This window comes from Oenanthe melanoleuca, chromosome 1A (genome assembly GCF_029582105.1).
Source record: "Oenanthe melanoleuca isolate GR-GAL-2019-014 chromosome 1A, OMel1.0, whole genome shotgun sequence".
NCBI classification, from domain to species: domain Eukaryota; kingdom Metazoa; phylum Chordata; class Aves; order Passeriformes; family Muscicapidae; genus Oenanthe; species Oenanthe melanoleuca.
In genome coordinates this window covers 41,980,327-41,997,943 of record NC_079334.1, presented here as the reverse complement: position 1 = coordinate 41,997,943, position 17,617 = coordinate 41,980,327, and the positions used below count along the sequence as shown (strand labels likewise).

Here is a 17,617-nt window from a genome sequence, read left to right as displayed (position 1 = left end):
ATATGTTGTCAGTTACCTAAAAAACTTCTAAAAACTGCTAAAATAATTATGATTAATGATATTTCTCTAAAGGGTGACACATTTGTATAATGTTAATATGTACAATGCTAATAAAAATAGTGCAAGAATTTAAAAACCAGGAACTTCTTGGATCAGAAAAATATAGACTCTAGAATGTGAAAGAGGACACACTCAAACTAATCAAATAGTCAAACAACAGCTAGAAAAGCAAGAATGACCAGAGGCAAAAGGTATTTTAGTTCTATTTCAGTATTTTCCTACAGCAGAATGAATGTGAAATAATATAGTAAGGGCAGCCATATGTATGCTGTGCTGACTGGGCATTCTGCTGTAAAAATAGTATAGATGTATAAATACCATATATTTAGAATGTCATATAAGAAGTTTGGCAGAGAAATGCCCTTCATAAATAACACCCTTCAGAAATACCCTGTTTAGTTCTCAAATGAGGACTTTTGTAATGCTATGACTTAAAAAAAAAAAAAAAAGGAAATATGCCTTGCTTTGCTTAGGTATGCCCTTCTACCTGATACTAATTTTTCCATTTGAAGTACTTGGTTCTTTGTTTCAGTAACACTTCTGCAGCACAGTGTCTTCAGCTCTTCATCAGCCTCCTTTCTAGAAGCACTTTCTTATTTCGCATTTCTGTTTTCTAGAACTTTGAATTTATTTTGCAAGTGATAAATCACAGTGGAGTCGTGGCAGTGTAGGGGCAATGCAGATTTCCAGAAATTTGGCATAGTTTGAGCTTTCTCATTGACTCCCAAAGAGTGTTTTTAGATCATTTTGTGCAACCAGAAGAATCAATGGAGAAAAACCCACAGAGGACAAAAAAAATCTTTGAGCTTGTACAAACAAAGTCTTAAGCCCTGAGATCCTTTGTTTATTTATTGGGTAATGTTCTTTCATTGTAGGAATGGGAAGATATTCAGTGAGAAAAATGTGAGGATAGCATGCTGCTGGGAGGCAGGTGGCAAACAGGACAGTAAGGGGGTGGTAGGTAGTCCAGTGTGACAGACTTCCCTGCTTAGAGACTGGGGCAAGAGCTTGAGCCTGGGAATGCTGGCTGCTTTTGACTTTTCAGTCTGTAAACTGCTGCTCACACAAAAGTCTTTGTGGCAGGGGGCCTATGGCCTAGTTTAATTCTTCCAGTGTGTTAGTCCTTGCCTTGATCATAAGAGCAAAGAAAGGCAAAAATACCTCTTCTTATGTATAAATTAATATTGTTTTACTTGCATGTGTAGTCACTAAAAAGTGACTACCACTTTTAAGTGTGCTATTAAAAATTCACCATTAAAATAAACTAATCTTTAATGTAATTTTTACAATTTTAATCCACCAAGTAATTTATTTTTCCAGAAGCCTACATCCTTCTTTTTCTCCTTGTAAGACGGCTTAATATAAGTGTCTGACAGAGGAAGTATGCATATATGTAGATATATATGTATAATATATCACACATTAAATCAAACACACAGTTGCTGGTTTTGTGCTTCATTGATTGTTAGACTGAAACAGCTAACTAATAATAATTTTTCTGATTATTTTAATCAATTGCACAAGGTTGTGGGTAACATCTCTAAATATGTCCTGTTTACTGCCATTGGTAATTCTCAGATTTTTTTTGGTTTTTTTGGACTTTGTGGGGTTTTTGATAACTGTGTCAGAAATGAAAAAAAAAATTACTAAAAATGGTAGAAATATTGCTTTTTAATACTGACTGTGGCTGTAACTTTTAATACTAGTTGGGATTAATGAACTGAGATGAAGAATCTGATTCTGCAGTCAGTCCTTCCATTGCCTGATCCCCAGCTTGCCTGCAAATTCTGTGTATAAATTGCTTGCAGGATTGTCCCAGATATTTCACAGCCTTATTTTTGTAGTGAAAATGATTGATAGTAGGCACATCTATGTGGAAATCCAGGGATAGTTAGTTTTGCAATACTGGATTCAAGAGCTGTTCAAATTTATGTCCAACATTATTGGAACCCAAAAATTTCATGGTCACTGGGGTGGGTGAAGATACATCAGCAGAGGTATCTGACACAGAAAACCTTCATTCAACAGTGACAATCACCTTCCTGTTTGTAGGCTGATACAGAAGAAACCCCAATGAATCAACAGTTGATAGAACACCATTCAGAGCAAAAAAAAAAAAGTCTTCTCATGCTATACTAAATTTAATTGCTGACTTCTGAATACAGGATTACAACATAGTTTAACTTATTAGCCTAGTAACTGAGATGAAATATCCACATGACAAATCAGTTTACCTTCATTACTTTCATTTGGCATGGGAAAAAAAAAGGTAGCAAATCCATATTTGCAAACCCAGCATAAGAAGCAGAAGGGTGCACAGTGCACAGATGTCAGGTCTGGTTCATAAAAATAAAAGCAATGTTTTGTGGTTCTTCATAAAATTAATCTGCCTGCATCTCAGGAGACCAAAGCACATCAAATCAGCTGCCTGTGAATCAAAGCTAAGTGTGTGTGGATGGCATTGCAGTCCACTGAGAAGACACACTGGCTTGTATTGATCCCAGTTTAGAGTTTTCCTTGCTGGGCAAGGTTTGCTAGCTGACCAAAGGTTTTTGAAGATGCATATAAAGTCTCTTCACATGTTTATCCAATGAGATAGTAAAGCTTATAAATCACTAAGCAATTATCCATTGCTCCTCTCTGTTTCTTGATTCACATGACAGCACTGGGTTCTGTCTGCTTTGAAGATACCTTAATTACTCATGAAAGTGAGAAATCTACAGACTACTCCAATTAGGAGTATTTTATATTTAATAACTTCAGGTATTATCTAATTTCTTCCTGTCTCTCAAGCACATGATAACACTGAGGTCTTAGATGCTTTGTTCTGCCTTGGCTTGGTTCTGTGGGTTGGTATTTTGTCTTACTTGAACAACTGTTTGGATTGCCTTTCAAACACTTCAGGAGTTAATAAGCTGAGATGTCCTATGAAATATTCTAGTACCTGGTTTAAAGCTGTAGTTTTCTTTAATCTAGGGATAATCTACCTGTCAGTGTCAATCCTTCTTTTGAAGGAAGTGTAAACAGCGCTGAATTGGACCATCATTCTTTTGCAACTATACATTACTATGTCAATTTACTAAGCTTATTTCAACTCATACTCTCATTTTTAGTATTTTATCTTTTCCACACTTCTCACTCTCAGTCTTCCATCTCACTCTCTAGAATCTCTTTCAATAATCTTTGGCTGTCTATTTTCTTGATTCATTTTCCTATAAAAAAAATGAAAAGTTTTCAAAGCTGATAATGGTCTTTATTAAACTTTGGGTTTGCATAGGATTCAGGAAGCACTATTGCAAACTAAAATGTCTGTCTATACTGCATTTTTACTTGAGAAATGCTTCATACTAGACCTAAGGTCATACCAATTTTAGCTAATCTAGAACTGTGATCGTATTTCATTATTCATCTGTTATAAAATGTTTTTGCCAATATACAGAGGGGAGCTGCAATTTTAATAAAAGTGTTTACAGACATTACTAATCTTCAAGCATATATAGATAAAGTTTATGTGCTTATATAAATAAACCTCAAAAATTCTGTTCCAATTTTTCAGCCAACTGACATGGACATTTCATGAGATTCCTGCTTATGTGACAAAAGAAATCAGGGAATGTGTATTTCAGCTTTATGCATTATACATGCACTGAGCATCACCACTTACATTTGTCATTGGTGCCTGAAGTGTTACCACATTAATTCTGCTGGGTGGTAGTTAAACCAGCAGTGTGCCTCCTAGGTTAACATGCACCTGGGCTAAAATGCAAGTGCCTCAGCACTAGCTTAGTTTTCAGCAGACTGTCTCTCAAACTGGAATCAGGGTGTAGTTGCCAGGTACAATGTCACAGTGCTCTCCTGCAAAAGGGCTACATAGTCCTGGGCAGAGTAATTTTATATATAAAATGATATATTTTTGAGCAATGACTTATGATTAACAGCGTGAATTCAGAGGCATCAAATCTGTAGTCTAAGGACTGGTTCAAAGGTGACCTAATGTAGTCAAGGCAGCAAGGATGAAACTTTAGTAAGCAGAACATACATATTTGAAAGAGAAGTGGCATAATTTAAAGTAAATCAGCTGTAGGTATAAATTTACTTCAACTACTGCAGTAGTGGATATCCAGTAAATATAATACCTTTATCTTTTCCCAGTAAAGTAAATTTTTTTGTCTTATATCACTTGAGACTATGTAGTTATTATTTGAGAACACTAATAATCTAACTGAATCTTTGCCGTCTCTTTACAGTTATAAAGATATTTTTTAAGTCATTCTGTTTATGCTTAGTCAGTGAGCTTCTGGTTCTCATTTATCAACAAAAATTTCTAGTAGATATTAAGAAAATATGATGTGGGCTCTGGAGGACAGATTTACATTTTCCCAGAATACAGTGGTTCCCTCCTTGTGCTAAGAGAGAAAGGCAAAAAGCTGGAGCTCAGCCAAATGGTCTACTCAGAAAAGCCCAAATGATAATACTCCTGGGTTGTGTTAATGTCATAAGGGAGACATATATAAACATAGACAGCATGAATAGAATACAGGTGATTTCAGAGTCCATATCAAAGCTAGTTCAAGCACGTAAATATAATCTTCATTTCATTTCCTGAGAACTCTGGGAGAAAAATCAAAACTACTTGGTCCAAAAAATGAATAAAACACCTAATCTGGCTGAATACAAGGGGTAACTTAACAAAAAAGTCAGAAGATAAGGGATAAATATTTTACTAAATTCAGTATTTTACTTTTTAGAGGCAAAAAGGTTGAAGCTGAAAGCACAATGAGGCAGGTCTTGTTATATATTCTCCAAGGCATTATCTTAAAACAGCTTAGTAGCTTCTTTGGAAGCTGCTTACCATTGTTATTAGTAGAGAATTTGCAGGTATTGGAGGACATTCAATATTGTTTTATAAGAAAGAAAGAAAGGATTTAAGATACTAATTATAAACCCTTCAAAAATTATGGCATGAGAAATATACAAAGTCTAAGTAAGATATTGAGAAGTTAACTGGTTTTCAACTAAATACCAGCCAGATAATTTTCAACAGAAGGTGCATGGTCTTAAGCAAAACACTGATTAAAATACTTAATCAAGTAAGCTGAGATGACAAACAAGAGCAGCTGTAGAGCAAAGATTGTACCATATCAGCTGTGCACACAGTGCTCAGCCTTGAGAAGTGTCCACATGGGAAGTAGTAATTGACCAAAAATTGTTGTTGAAAGGAGAATCTGATAAAAAAAATCTGCTTTACACCATGTTGATAAAGCAGCATTTTTTAATTTGCAACCTCTGAACATTTAAGGAAACTAACTTTCCCTTTCATGTAAAGTTGGTCTCCTTGAGCTTTTTCTCCTTTGTTCTTTTTTGAAAAAATGTATTGGTTTTTGCTACAGTTTTTCTTATAAATATGCATAAGGCAAGAGTATGTTTTAATGAGTGACCATTAGGTGATTTCCCATGGTTTTGTGTGTAGACAGTAGATAAAAAAAAAACCATGTCTAACTAATGGCAAATAGCTGTGCAGCCAGGATCTAATGTTGCTTGTTTCCTTCTAAGTGACATCAATCCTGTGTCCCCATGGGATGAATGTTTGCAGATGGATAGTCATACATATGAGGATAAAAAGAAACCTGAAAAAAAATCTTGATTCTTTTTTTATATGAGAGTTATTAAATTTCAAATGAAAGTGTACCAGGGGCTGAAAAACAGCTGTATTTCAATGATTATGTTCTCAAATGTCCTTAAAAGTGAAAGAAAATTCTTTCCATTCTCTTTGAATGTTCTCTTTGCCCAGAGGTCCTGGTATTCTTTCACTTCTTATTGAAGAAAACCAACAAAAGTATAAAGTTCTGCCTATGCTCAGTAACTAAGCATTTTGGTTAAAGACTGCTATTTTCTATAGCCAAGGGCATGTGAGAAGGCAATGTTACTACCAATCATTTCTAGCAATCCTTGACTTCCCTGTCTGCAAAACCTCTTATCTACTTACTGTCAAATTGGCTGTGGAACGTATTTCAGCACAAGTCCAGAAGGGAGTGTGAAATTCTGTCCCTAGAGATACTGCAGTTTCTCTCAGCTCTCTTTTTGCTGTACCTCCTTTTCTGAAATCCTCTCCAGCAACCCAACAAGTACTTAAGAATTCTTCACAAACCCTTATCCCCTGTGTGTCTTCAATATTCTTCCCAAACAAGGATCAGTGTGAAACGTTTTCAGTTGTATCCATTAATGTTTGATAACCAGCTTCCCCTTTGGTGTTTACTGTACAAAAAATACCAATATTTGGAGCTGTTAAAATCTGTAATATTTTTTCTTGACTCTGCAGTAGCAGCAATTTTATCTGAAAGCCAAAGTGGAGTTTTGTGTGATGTAAGAGTGTCTTCTGCTCTGCTTTATTTCAAGGCATCAAATTTAGTGGAAAGTCTACTAAAACATGAATCTTAAAACCTGAATGAAATTAAAATGAAACTTAATGGTAATATCTTTCTTAATTTGGTATATCTGAGCTGAGCCAATCATACAATTTTAAGGGAATAGCAATATCACTTGAAATCCTCAGGGCCTTCAATATTATGATTTTTTAATAGAGACAACTTCAGTTATGATCTCAGTTTTTTTAATATTTAATCCCAAAAGTTCCCTATTCAGGGAGTAGGGACATCCATTTTGTGTTTTTCTTTCAGCACTGAGAATTCTTTGAACAATGCCAATACACTTTTGTTGCAGCAGATCTCTCATTAGGGGTAGAAATGAGCCAAGACACAGACTCTCATTCAACAATATGGTAAGGTCCTGGTTTATTCTTTACAGCTCAGCCACCCTGACTGTGCTACAGCTCCAGTGCAGGTCCAGCTGCAGACTGACTGTGGCTGTTTCCTGCTGGGCTGTGGCTGCAGTGTTGGTTTGCAGACTCTGAGCACAGCTTGCACCCAGCTCAGCTGTGACTGCAGCTCCAGCAGCAGCTCTGACTCCATCACACCCAGACTGACCCCACAGCAGAGCTTCTACTGCAGCAGCTCTCTGCCTTGTTTTGTTCTTCTTTGTGTCTCTCTAGACCATCCCTTCTTCCTCAGGGCTCCTCAAGGCCCTCTTCCTCCAAATTCCCCTGACCAACCCACCCACCCATTTTGTCACACTTATCTTCTCTTTGTTAGTCACATTAGATCCATTAAGGGCAAGGTTGTTGCTCTTCTTTGGTAATCAGTACAACTGTGACTTATCAGGGGCGAGGTTGCCTGTAATCTCTTCTTCTACACCTGCACAATTTAAGAGTAATCATTATTTCTCAGTTTTCTACATCCTCTTGTGAATTTGTGATGGACATTTTTACATTTTAATTATAATCTGGGCTGCTAAAAAGTTGCCTGGGTTTTCTTAAAGAACATAATCCAGCAGGAAAAATAATTGACTGACTTTTCAAAACAAAATATTTGTTATTCAGAATAGCAAATGACTTTGCAACAGAGTCTGGAGATTTTCTTCTGTTGAAGTAAAACTGGTATTAATAACCTTCCACTGAATACCTTCCATGTGTAATCTATTCTGGAAGTAAGACCAAAGTAATTCTTTACCATTTAAAGAGAACTGAGCAAAACTGTGGCCATGCTTGCACCTCAAGTGCAGAATTGCACAGGAAATAGGGACAAATAGAAGGATTTAGTTGATGGATTATGTTCTCAGTGTGATTGTAGCTTCTGTATAAAAAGATAATTAAAAACAATTAATAATGATGCCCATAAATCTGTCAAAGGACCAGCAGCTACACATAAACACTATTCTACTTGTATAATCCCTTACAGTGTGATAAAGAGAATATGGGAAAGAGCCAATGAAAGGTTTTTCAGAAGTGCTTCATGCATTTTTTCAATTTGTTTTCCAGTAAGAGTTTTCATGAGAAACTTGTTTTGTGCAGAATTGTTTTCATTCTCTATTTAGAGTGAAAATATTGTCTTGTAGTAGCTGTGTTTGCCTTGAGTACAGAACAGAAAAGGCCAGGTAAAGGAAGTTTCAAGTTCCCCTTTACTTTGAAGTAAAGGCTTCTCGTAAAGAAATGAAATGGATTGAAACCACTCTGAGCTGTCAGTGCATCACAGCTTTGAATCAACTGGAAAAGCAGCACGGTGTCAGAAGCATGGAGATGGATTTTCATTTAATTAGCTGCCTTGCTCTGGCAACAGGAGATGGGCAAGTGTCTCAGCAGAGTGGCCTGTGTGCCTCCCAGCCATCGCTGGGGGCATCCCAGTGCTCAGATGGATCCCCTGTGGTTGTGTGCTGGGTGCAGACAGGTGGGAGGCAGAGAGTAAACATCAGAGCTTGAAATCACATTCTTCATTCCAATGGATTCTCTCACTTTTACTACCACTGCATTATGTAGACATCAATAGAGAATTTTGAAAGATCTGCTTTTGTAACTTATATTTACCCTATTTAACTGTTCATCTAGAACAAATTGTGTAAAGTGAAATCAATACCCAAAAATTAAGTTTCATGAACACCCGTTGTGTCTCACATTCACTCATTCATAACAAGATACTCCCTCATCAGTCGATAAGTGGAAGTCAAATAGAGAAGAAAATAGCAATCTCCCTAATAATTCATTAGAAATATGCTATTGTCACAAAATATTGTCACAAAGGTTATGTTTTTGCTTCCTCACATGCCACAGAATCACACTAACACTGTGTACTCAAGTGTTGGATGAGAGTTATTTAAACATTTGTTGTTCTTCTTTCATCTCTTAACTCCTCAAATATAATTAAAAGGTATTTGTGGGAAAGGAGAAGGAATGTGAAAGGCACCAAGTGACATGTGTGTTGTCACTTTTTTTCTGAAGAGCAAGAACTTCAAAACTATGATTGTCAGAACAGCAAATGATGACCTTGTGGCACATCAAAGCATACACAGGCTACACAGACACTGACAGTTTACAGCTCTAACTGTGAGTCTCTGAGGGCATCATGATACAAATAAAAATGATGGCACTGCTCAAGAGTAATAGCTAATGGCCCATCAGAAAGTTGTCTGCATCTCTTAGAGCACATGGGTATGTTCAAGTGTTACTGAGAAAATAGTTAGATGGAGATGTTGAAAGAAGACAAGCCTGAAATTAAATCTGATCAGTAGAAACCTTTGTCTTGTGAACTTGTCTGGCATGGGATTTCTTCATGTCTTGGGAGCTGATATTTATTCCATGCCTAAGCTGGTATTCTGCTCTACAGCAGGTACTCTGGTAAGCTTATTGTTTGCAAAGTCCAGAAGGACTGTCTATAGAGACATAACTACTCCTTGTCAGTATATCCAGAACAGCTGGCAATTATCCAGAACAGCTCAGCATCTGTGTTGCATTGCCCCAAATCAGAATTTGTTCCCAATTTTTCATTGCTGCACTTAGTGATCTTCCTGAGTTCTAAATCCTTATGGGACCAGGCAGTTGAACCTGTCTGTGATGGGTACATTCAGACATCAAAATTTTAGGTTAAGACAGTCTCAGAGGATGAAGCACAACTTAATTACTGTGTGCCACCTTTTGGTATATAATTTCATATAGGCTGAAACAGAACCTTTATGATTATGTGATGTGATTGTACAGCTCAAAACTGGGAACCTGTAAATGCTGAGGTGAATGAGGAAATGTTTACATTTACAAAATGTTATGGATCCAACTCTAATTTAAAAACTGCTACTTGAATTTTTCATAAAAATTCCCCTTCAGCATGAACTCATTTTGAACCTTCTAGGCTACTTCTATACTAATCAGGTGCTGGCTCAATTCTTTCTTCAGTGCTTTGGTTTGTAGATAGCTGTACAATATAAGTCATTACATTGATTACATAGGATTAAAAAAAGGATAAGTTGTGAAGAGTCTAATTCTGCAGCTACAGAAGATGAGGAGACTTGAAGGCTGATATTTTGCCTAGGTGTGTCTTTAGAATTAAAATCAATGGATAATGCCTGTAACATTGGCTAAGATATAAGCACTGTTAGATCCAAGGCTAAAATGGGCACACTGATTTTACTGCTTTAAGTAATGATCTACTGCACAAAAGAAAACCAATGCATCTTTGTCATAATTCCCTAGAGAACTCTGCAGGTTTATTCTCAAAAATACAGAATCACATCCTGTGGAAACCTAGGAAAGTACCTGTCTCTGATATTTGCATTGGCTTGGCCTGCTCCCTAGGTTGGATTATCCTTTTGTTATATGACTTCTCCATTCTCTAAAATCCTTTGCTAGCTTCCCTCCAGACCTGCCAAAGGAGCTCTAAAGGATTCTCTGAGTATCTTTGAAACAGCCTACTGAGGACAAAAGCCTAATTTTTAGGCTTAGGATGTGTGAATACAGCCCTTTCCTATGACAAAACCCCATCTCTTATGAGCCATCATATATGTCATTAACTAGGTTAATGATATTTTGGTGAGAAATACTAAAAAATGTAGGAAATCATGTTGGGATTCATGTTATCAGACTTCCAGTGCCAGCAGTGTGATCATCTAAGCAGGTTCTGGTTTAGAGTGAAGAAAAATAGGTATGTCTTTACTACAGAGCCTATTTTGAAGTGAATTTCACCCCAGAAATGCTTTTTCTTTTCACTGGCTGTAAAAAGAATCTACATTGATTTAGATGCATGTGCCATTTGCACCAAACACGGCATGACTTCTGTCTCTGGCCTTTCACCTGAACCACCAAGCTCTCTAAATGAGTAAAGCAAACTTTCCTGCCATGAGGACTTAAAAAGGAACTGAGCTGAATGCCTTAAATGAAAATCATGATGTGGCTTTATGTCTCACACTTTGTCTGTAATATGTGACATTTCCCAGACCTCTGCTTCTGCATTTGTAACACTAATAAGGAAGCTGTAAAGCAAGGAAAAAAGTCTTCTGAAATGTGCTGTCAATGATTATATAAACAGCAAGTGCCTGCCACATGGCAGCCAGGAGTTTTGTTCTACATATATTGTGATTTGTGTGCACAGTAGAGACTTGAAATGTGTAAGGAAATGAAATGGCTTAGAGTTTTTCAGCAGAAGCCCTGCTTCAATTGTAAAATTAATCCTAAACAGTTACTTATATTTATGAACTGTCAAAGAATTTCCATTTAAAAGAAAATTCTTCCCTTTTTTTTTTTTAATTTTAAAATTTTGTTTTAAATTTTAGATTTGGCTTTTAAGAAAAACAAAATTTATTTAGAAATTATTTCTCCTGGTATTGAAACACAAATTATAATTTCCAGAATAAGTTGAATAGACTCAAAATAATTTCAGACCAGATTTCTCCCTAACTCATGTTTTGATATCTAAACTTTTTATGAAATGTATTGTGGGCTAGATGTTGGCTTTGTGAAGCATTCTGTCCTAACTGAATTTGGAAATGGAAAGGAAGTGCTGGCAGAAGTGACTTTTCTAAAGTTGAACCTAAAGTATATGTATTTTTATATACATGTTCTTGCCATCTTGTTGAGTTGTTATCCTGTCATGGATTGTGCAGAAACCATTATGACAGTATTCAGAACCAAATCAAGACATTTTACTAAAAAAGAAGAGGCTTGCTGCTTCCTCAGTGTGTATAGAAGAAATAAATTTGCATGGATCAGTAAAGATGGAAGTAATTATCATAAACATCCTCCATGTTTATACAGAAGAAGTTTTTAAACTGGTTTTGGTGGATATTCGAGTGTAAGACAGTGCACAAGTCCAGACATTGTGGACTGGGAGAATAAGAGCTCATATGAGCAGTACTTAGGAAACATGGTGGGAAACATGCAAATGAACAAAATTGTACTGGGAGCCACAAAAGTGAACCATAATATTCTCTATCACTCATATAGGTTACTGAATTGTGACAGCAATTTAATCTTGTTTTTCAGGATTTACTTATTGTTAGAACAGCAAGTGCTGGTAAGACAAGAACAATGTTCTGGCTCTGATTAAAACAAGAAAACAAAAGAGAGTATATTGAAGGGGCCATTTTGTCTCTGTGATTGTTGTTGCTTTGAAAATGCAAATATGGAAAGACTTTATTGCAATTAAGTTAAAGGAGAAGAAACCTAAAAGAAGCTTTATTTTTTTTTAGGGTAGAAATCTACTAAATTAGGAATGTTCCAAAATGGATGAGGCAGACAAAATTTTATGATCTAGTAGTGAATTTACAACTGACTAATATTTAGCTTGAAATATATCACCCCCCCTTATAAATCTGTGAGCCTAATTACAAATATTTGTTAAATTTGTTTTCAAACACTTACACATTTTGTTTATTCCAAAATGCAGCAGAAAGGCTTGAAATAAATTAACAGTTATTTCAGAAGAATGTGTAACAAAGTTCTTGACGCTTCTGCTCAACTGCCAAAACAATTTCAGAATTAAAATTGCATATTATCGTGTGTAAGCTGTGTAACAGTTGAAGTGTGATCACAGAATCACAGAATTGTAAGGATTGGAAGGGATCTCTGGAGATCATCTAGTCCAAGCCCCGGCCAAAACAGAGAAGGTGACACAGGAATGTGTCCAGGTGGATTTCTCTCCAGAATAGGATGTCTCCAGAGAGGGAGACTCCATAACCTCCCTGGGCAGCCTGTTCCAGTTCTCTGCAACCATCAATGTGAAGAAGTTCTTTCTCATGCTGAGGTAGAACTTGTTTCTCATTCTTTGGCCATTGCTCCTTGTCCTATTGCTGGGCACCACTGAAGAGAGTCTGACACCATCCCCTTGGCTCCCACCTTTGAGATATTTATATGTATTAATGAGATCCCCTCTAGTCTTCTCCAGACTAAGCAGATCCAGCTCCTGCACAATCAGTCATAAGATGCTCCAGACCCCTCATCATTGCTGTGGCCTTCCCTGGAGCCTCTCCAGTGGGTCTTTGCCTTCCTGAGCTGAGGAGCCCAGAACTGGACACAGCACCCAGCTGTGGCCTCACTGGGGCCCAGAGGAGGGGCAGGATCCCCTCCCTCAGCCTGCTGGCCACACTCTTCCCAGTGCACTCCAGGGGCCATTGGCCCTCCTGGCACAAGGACACTGCTGGCTCATGGACAGCTCTCACCCTCCAGGTTCCCCAGGTCCTTCACAGAGCCACTTGCAGGAGGTAGCTCCAGCCTGTGCCAGCACTTGGGGTCATTCCTCCCCAGGTGCAGGATCCCCATTTGTTTTCTCTGAACCTCACTAGGTTTCTTTCTGCCCAACTCTCCAGCCTATCAATGTCCCACTGAATGGCAGCAGAGCCTTCAACCACCCCACACATTTCCTCACCATCTGCAAACTTGCTGAGGGTACATTCTATCCCACATTGCTGATAAAAAGTTAAGACTGGTCCCAGTATTGATCCCTGGGGAACACCACTGACTACAGGCTTCCAACTGGATCCTACTCAGCTGATCACAACCCTCTAGGTTCTGCCATTCAGCCAGTTCTTGATCCACCTCACTGTCCATTCATCTGACCCACAATTTCTAAGCTGATCCATGATGTTGTTATGGGAAACAGTCAAAAGCCTTGCTGGAGTTGAGAAAGATAACATCATCTATCCTCCCCTCATTGACCCATGCTATCATAGAAGAGTATCAGATTGGTCACCATCCACAGAAGACCATTTTCTCCCAGAAATCCAAATTAGAAAGAATAAATTAAATTAAATTAAATTAAATTAAATTAAATTAAAAAGAATAAAACATTTTCCCTACAGGTTACTTTTTTACATCAAGTGAACAGCTCCACAGCTTTTTGCATATCTCAAAGAATAGAAAAGTGTTGGATGAAAACTTTTAATGACTGACTACTAAATGTTTCCCTAGCTTGGTGTATAATCACTTGGTGATGTAGTATAGTACTTAAAGACTGAGATATGATAAAGAATTGATGTGCAGTTAGTGGGACACCTATATATAGCTCTTACCTAAAAGCACATAACAGCAAAGCAAGGGGAGTTTATCCCCTCAGCAGTGTGCATTAGCTCTCATTGACTTCACACTCTGACTTCAGAAAACATAATTACTTTAACCTGATTTAGCCCCTGTTTTTTCTAGAAAAAAAACTCACATACTTTTCAGAAACACACAGGTAATCTTCAGTCTTTGCAAAACTGTTGATGGATTCTTTTGATGAGGAATGCAATGTTCATGGTCTTGCTATGGGAAACTGTCCTCTCCTCTGGCCTGTCCTGTCACTAGGGCATCCTTACAATTCCTGAAAGATTTTAGAGTTTATGATACTCACTCTTATCAATGAAATGCCCCAGTTGCAGGACTGAAAATATTTCTTGTTTAGAGTTTGGGGTGAGGGAAATATGCAAGTTATGCACCATTTAAAGGCTGAGTGTCAGGTGACATTGATATAGTGCTACTTGCAAAGAATCTTATTATTAAAGCTTCTAATACTTGAGTCATGTACTTGACAGTGGTAGATATATTTTGGCAAATGCAGTTATTCAGGGCACTGTTTTCTAACAATAACACCATGATCCCACATCCTTCTGGCTGAGTGGTTGCACACAAACAGCTTCTTTACTGTTGGAGTCCAACTGTCCATTAGACTTTTTGCTACTCACTATATTATTGTAAAATAATACAAAAATATTTCATATTTCACCATTTAGTTGGTCTCTTCAGGCTTTTCTTGTGGATCTTAGATTGAATAAAGTATGAATAAAGCAAGGAAAATGCTCTGTTAAGGGCTTGTCTTCACCTCATAAATATTGCAGCACAGAATATATTGTGTCCTAAAGCCCAGAGTCCATTTGTCTAGTAAGAAACAGTTTCTGCAGCTGCTTATAGAAGAAGTGCTACTGTTAAAACAACTGTAGTTTTATGTTTCCACATTTGTAAAATGCAATTTGTCAGATGAAAACATCTTGGCCAGCAGCCTGTGCCACATCAGTTTTCTGTGGGTTATCTCTTTGTGCTCTGAAGATGATAGCATAGTTCCTGCTAGTGAAGTATTTCAATGATACTTTCTAGGCATGACCAAAGTATAAGCTCTTTTTTAATTTTAGTTTTTTAATTTTTTTTTTTAATTTTTAAGGGAAGTTTTACATGCTATTAACTTATAGTTTTTTATGGTTTTTTTATGATTTTGTTTTCTGCACTTCTTGTCCAATTAAGTTACTGCTCTGAATGACTTTGAATCCCAGATTCTTTCTTCTATGTGATACAACATCATTTTTCAAATTATTGTATTATAGATTGTATAGTTGTATCTGTCATAAGCCAGGGTGAATGGGGCTCTGAACAACCTGGTCTAGTGCAAAGTGTTCCTGCCCATGGCAGGTGGGGCTGGAACTAGAGGATCTCTAAGGTCCCTTCCAACCCAAGCCTTTCTGTGGTTTGATGATTGTATCAAACATCAAAAGGATCATATCAAAAGGAAAACAATTTTATTTTTCTGTAACAGAAAAATGGTAATCATAACATTTTGCTATTAATGACAGCAATATATATTTTAATCTATTATGAATATATCATAATTAATCATAATTAATATAAAGTGACTAATATGAATAGTTGATAAAGTCATAATTTATATGGCAAAATGAAAACTAAGATTCCATAATATGTCTGACAGACTAATTATTAATGGGAATGGAGTTTTTTGTTGCATTTGTGTAACTTATAAAGTCAGGCAGTATGTGTGATACAGCTTTGCTTTGGCAATTTTATACAGAGTAACTGTTTCTCTCATGAGACACTAAATAAAATGAAAGTGTATACACTGTCTGTATGTAGGGGCCATTCCTTTTTGAACTGAAGCAATGTAATTATTGATTAAAGTATATTGCATCTCGTAGTTCAAGAAAAAATACATTACTTAATTACACTGTAAGTGGCTTTCCCTGTTTTATCTTGATTATGAAAGGTGCAGGCAGACATTTCCTAAAATGTTTAATTTTTTTAAATTCCCATGTATCAGCAATGTTTTCAAACATAGTCCAGTAAAGCAGAGATAAATGTATGCTGTCCAGCAATTACCTTGTGAAATAGGAATAGAGAAAGAAAAACACACACATTTCTTTACACAAAGTTCTGCAAATTAAATTAAAATTTATATATTTTTTCCTTTTTCTAAAAACAGTGGGTGTTTGGTATATATCTAAAACTTGTCTGCTGTATGACAGTGTTGAGTGCTTTTCTTCTGTGAGCTGTTTTCTACTGTGACTGTCCTTGACCAAATCAGAAAATGAATTTGATTTCTCTAATGCAGAAGGTAATTGGATTTCTCTTTATGGAATGCATCCCTTTAATGACTGTCTCTGCTTCAGCCAATTTAGCTGCAACTGACCTGACATTGATCTGGTGATATGACTTTAAATAAATGCCGAAGTTGGGAGATGAAAGACCAACTATTTGATATCAGAAAGAACATTTCCTGACTCATCTTGCCATTTTCCTCAGAAAATATCTCCATCTCGAATGTCATTCTTATGAAACATGCTCCTCTTGAAACTGGTCATAGAGCTGCAAATTGCATCCTTCTCCCAAATATAATAATTCCCAGAAAGCATCTGGAGAAACTATTTTGAAACTTGAATAAAGCCTCTTGAAATATCTGTTCTTCATTTCAAATATTCCTTACTATGTAGATTCTTCCTAAAAGAAAAAAAAAAAGTGTTAGTAAAGTAGTGAATTAAATGTTTACAGAAGTCTTGTTCAGAATTAAATATTTATTAAAATATTTATTTATATAATTGGGATCTTATAAAACATATTATAGCTTGCTGATGAGAGAAAAGATTTGCCCACATAAAAGAGTTAATAAAGGTGGTGATGTGATGGATATGATCTGTTCTTTGTTAAAGTTTGGTTTAATGGAATGATGAATTTTACAATGTGTATTTCTATTTATTAACATAGTCATTATCCTCTGGACCCAGCCCAGGCTAATACCTTGAACAGTTTTAGCCCCAAATGAACTTAAAGCTAAAATTTAGCAGTTGAGTCCATTTCTAATTTAGTCATTGGCCACGTGTTCTTTTTGATAAGCACTCTTAATGCCATTGATTGAAAGTGGTAGCTTACACTCTGGATGATAAACCGAATTTTAAAACATCTGTGAAATTTGGTCTTCAGTTTGAAGTTATTTCCTTCTGAAACCTTAAGATTTATTTTCATTTTGATCAAAACACATAGTAATTTCCCACTCTGTTCTGATAACAGTGAGATAGAATTTGGTTTACTTATCTGCATTTTGAAGCAGGTGGTCACCCCCATTTCCTTTATCTGACTAATTATTTCTTAAATCTTTACAAATGGACCTTTTGCACAACAGAATTTGTGAGTTTATTGTGATGTAATTTTGGTGCTTTTCAGTACAGTTAATTTGAAGTAAATGGATATGAAAACACAGTTTCCCAAAGAAGGAGGTGCCTGAGGGGTATTCACCTCCCTCACTGAGCTGAAAGTAATTTTTATACTTTCATGTACCACCCAGAAGTACTGCATGCATATGAGTCTCTGGACAGAGAAACAGATGGTCTCTTTAGATAGGAATTATGAAAATGAGAATAAATATTTCATACTTTTAAAATTTTTTGCAAGTTTTAAGGTTTTTTTTTTCTGCTGCCTGTCCCAAGGGTGCTT

General features: G+C 36.5%; 1 protein-coding gene across 3 annotated transcripts in view; it reads left to right on the top strand.

Moving 5' to 3' along the window:
- Positions 1 to 17,617, top strand: part of TMEM117 (transmembrane protein 117) — a 172,525-nt gene that overhangs the window by 90,320 nt on the left and 64,588 nt on the right. The window lies entirely within an intron of this gene.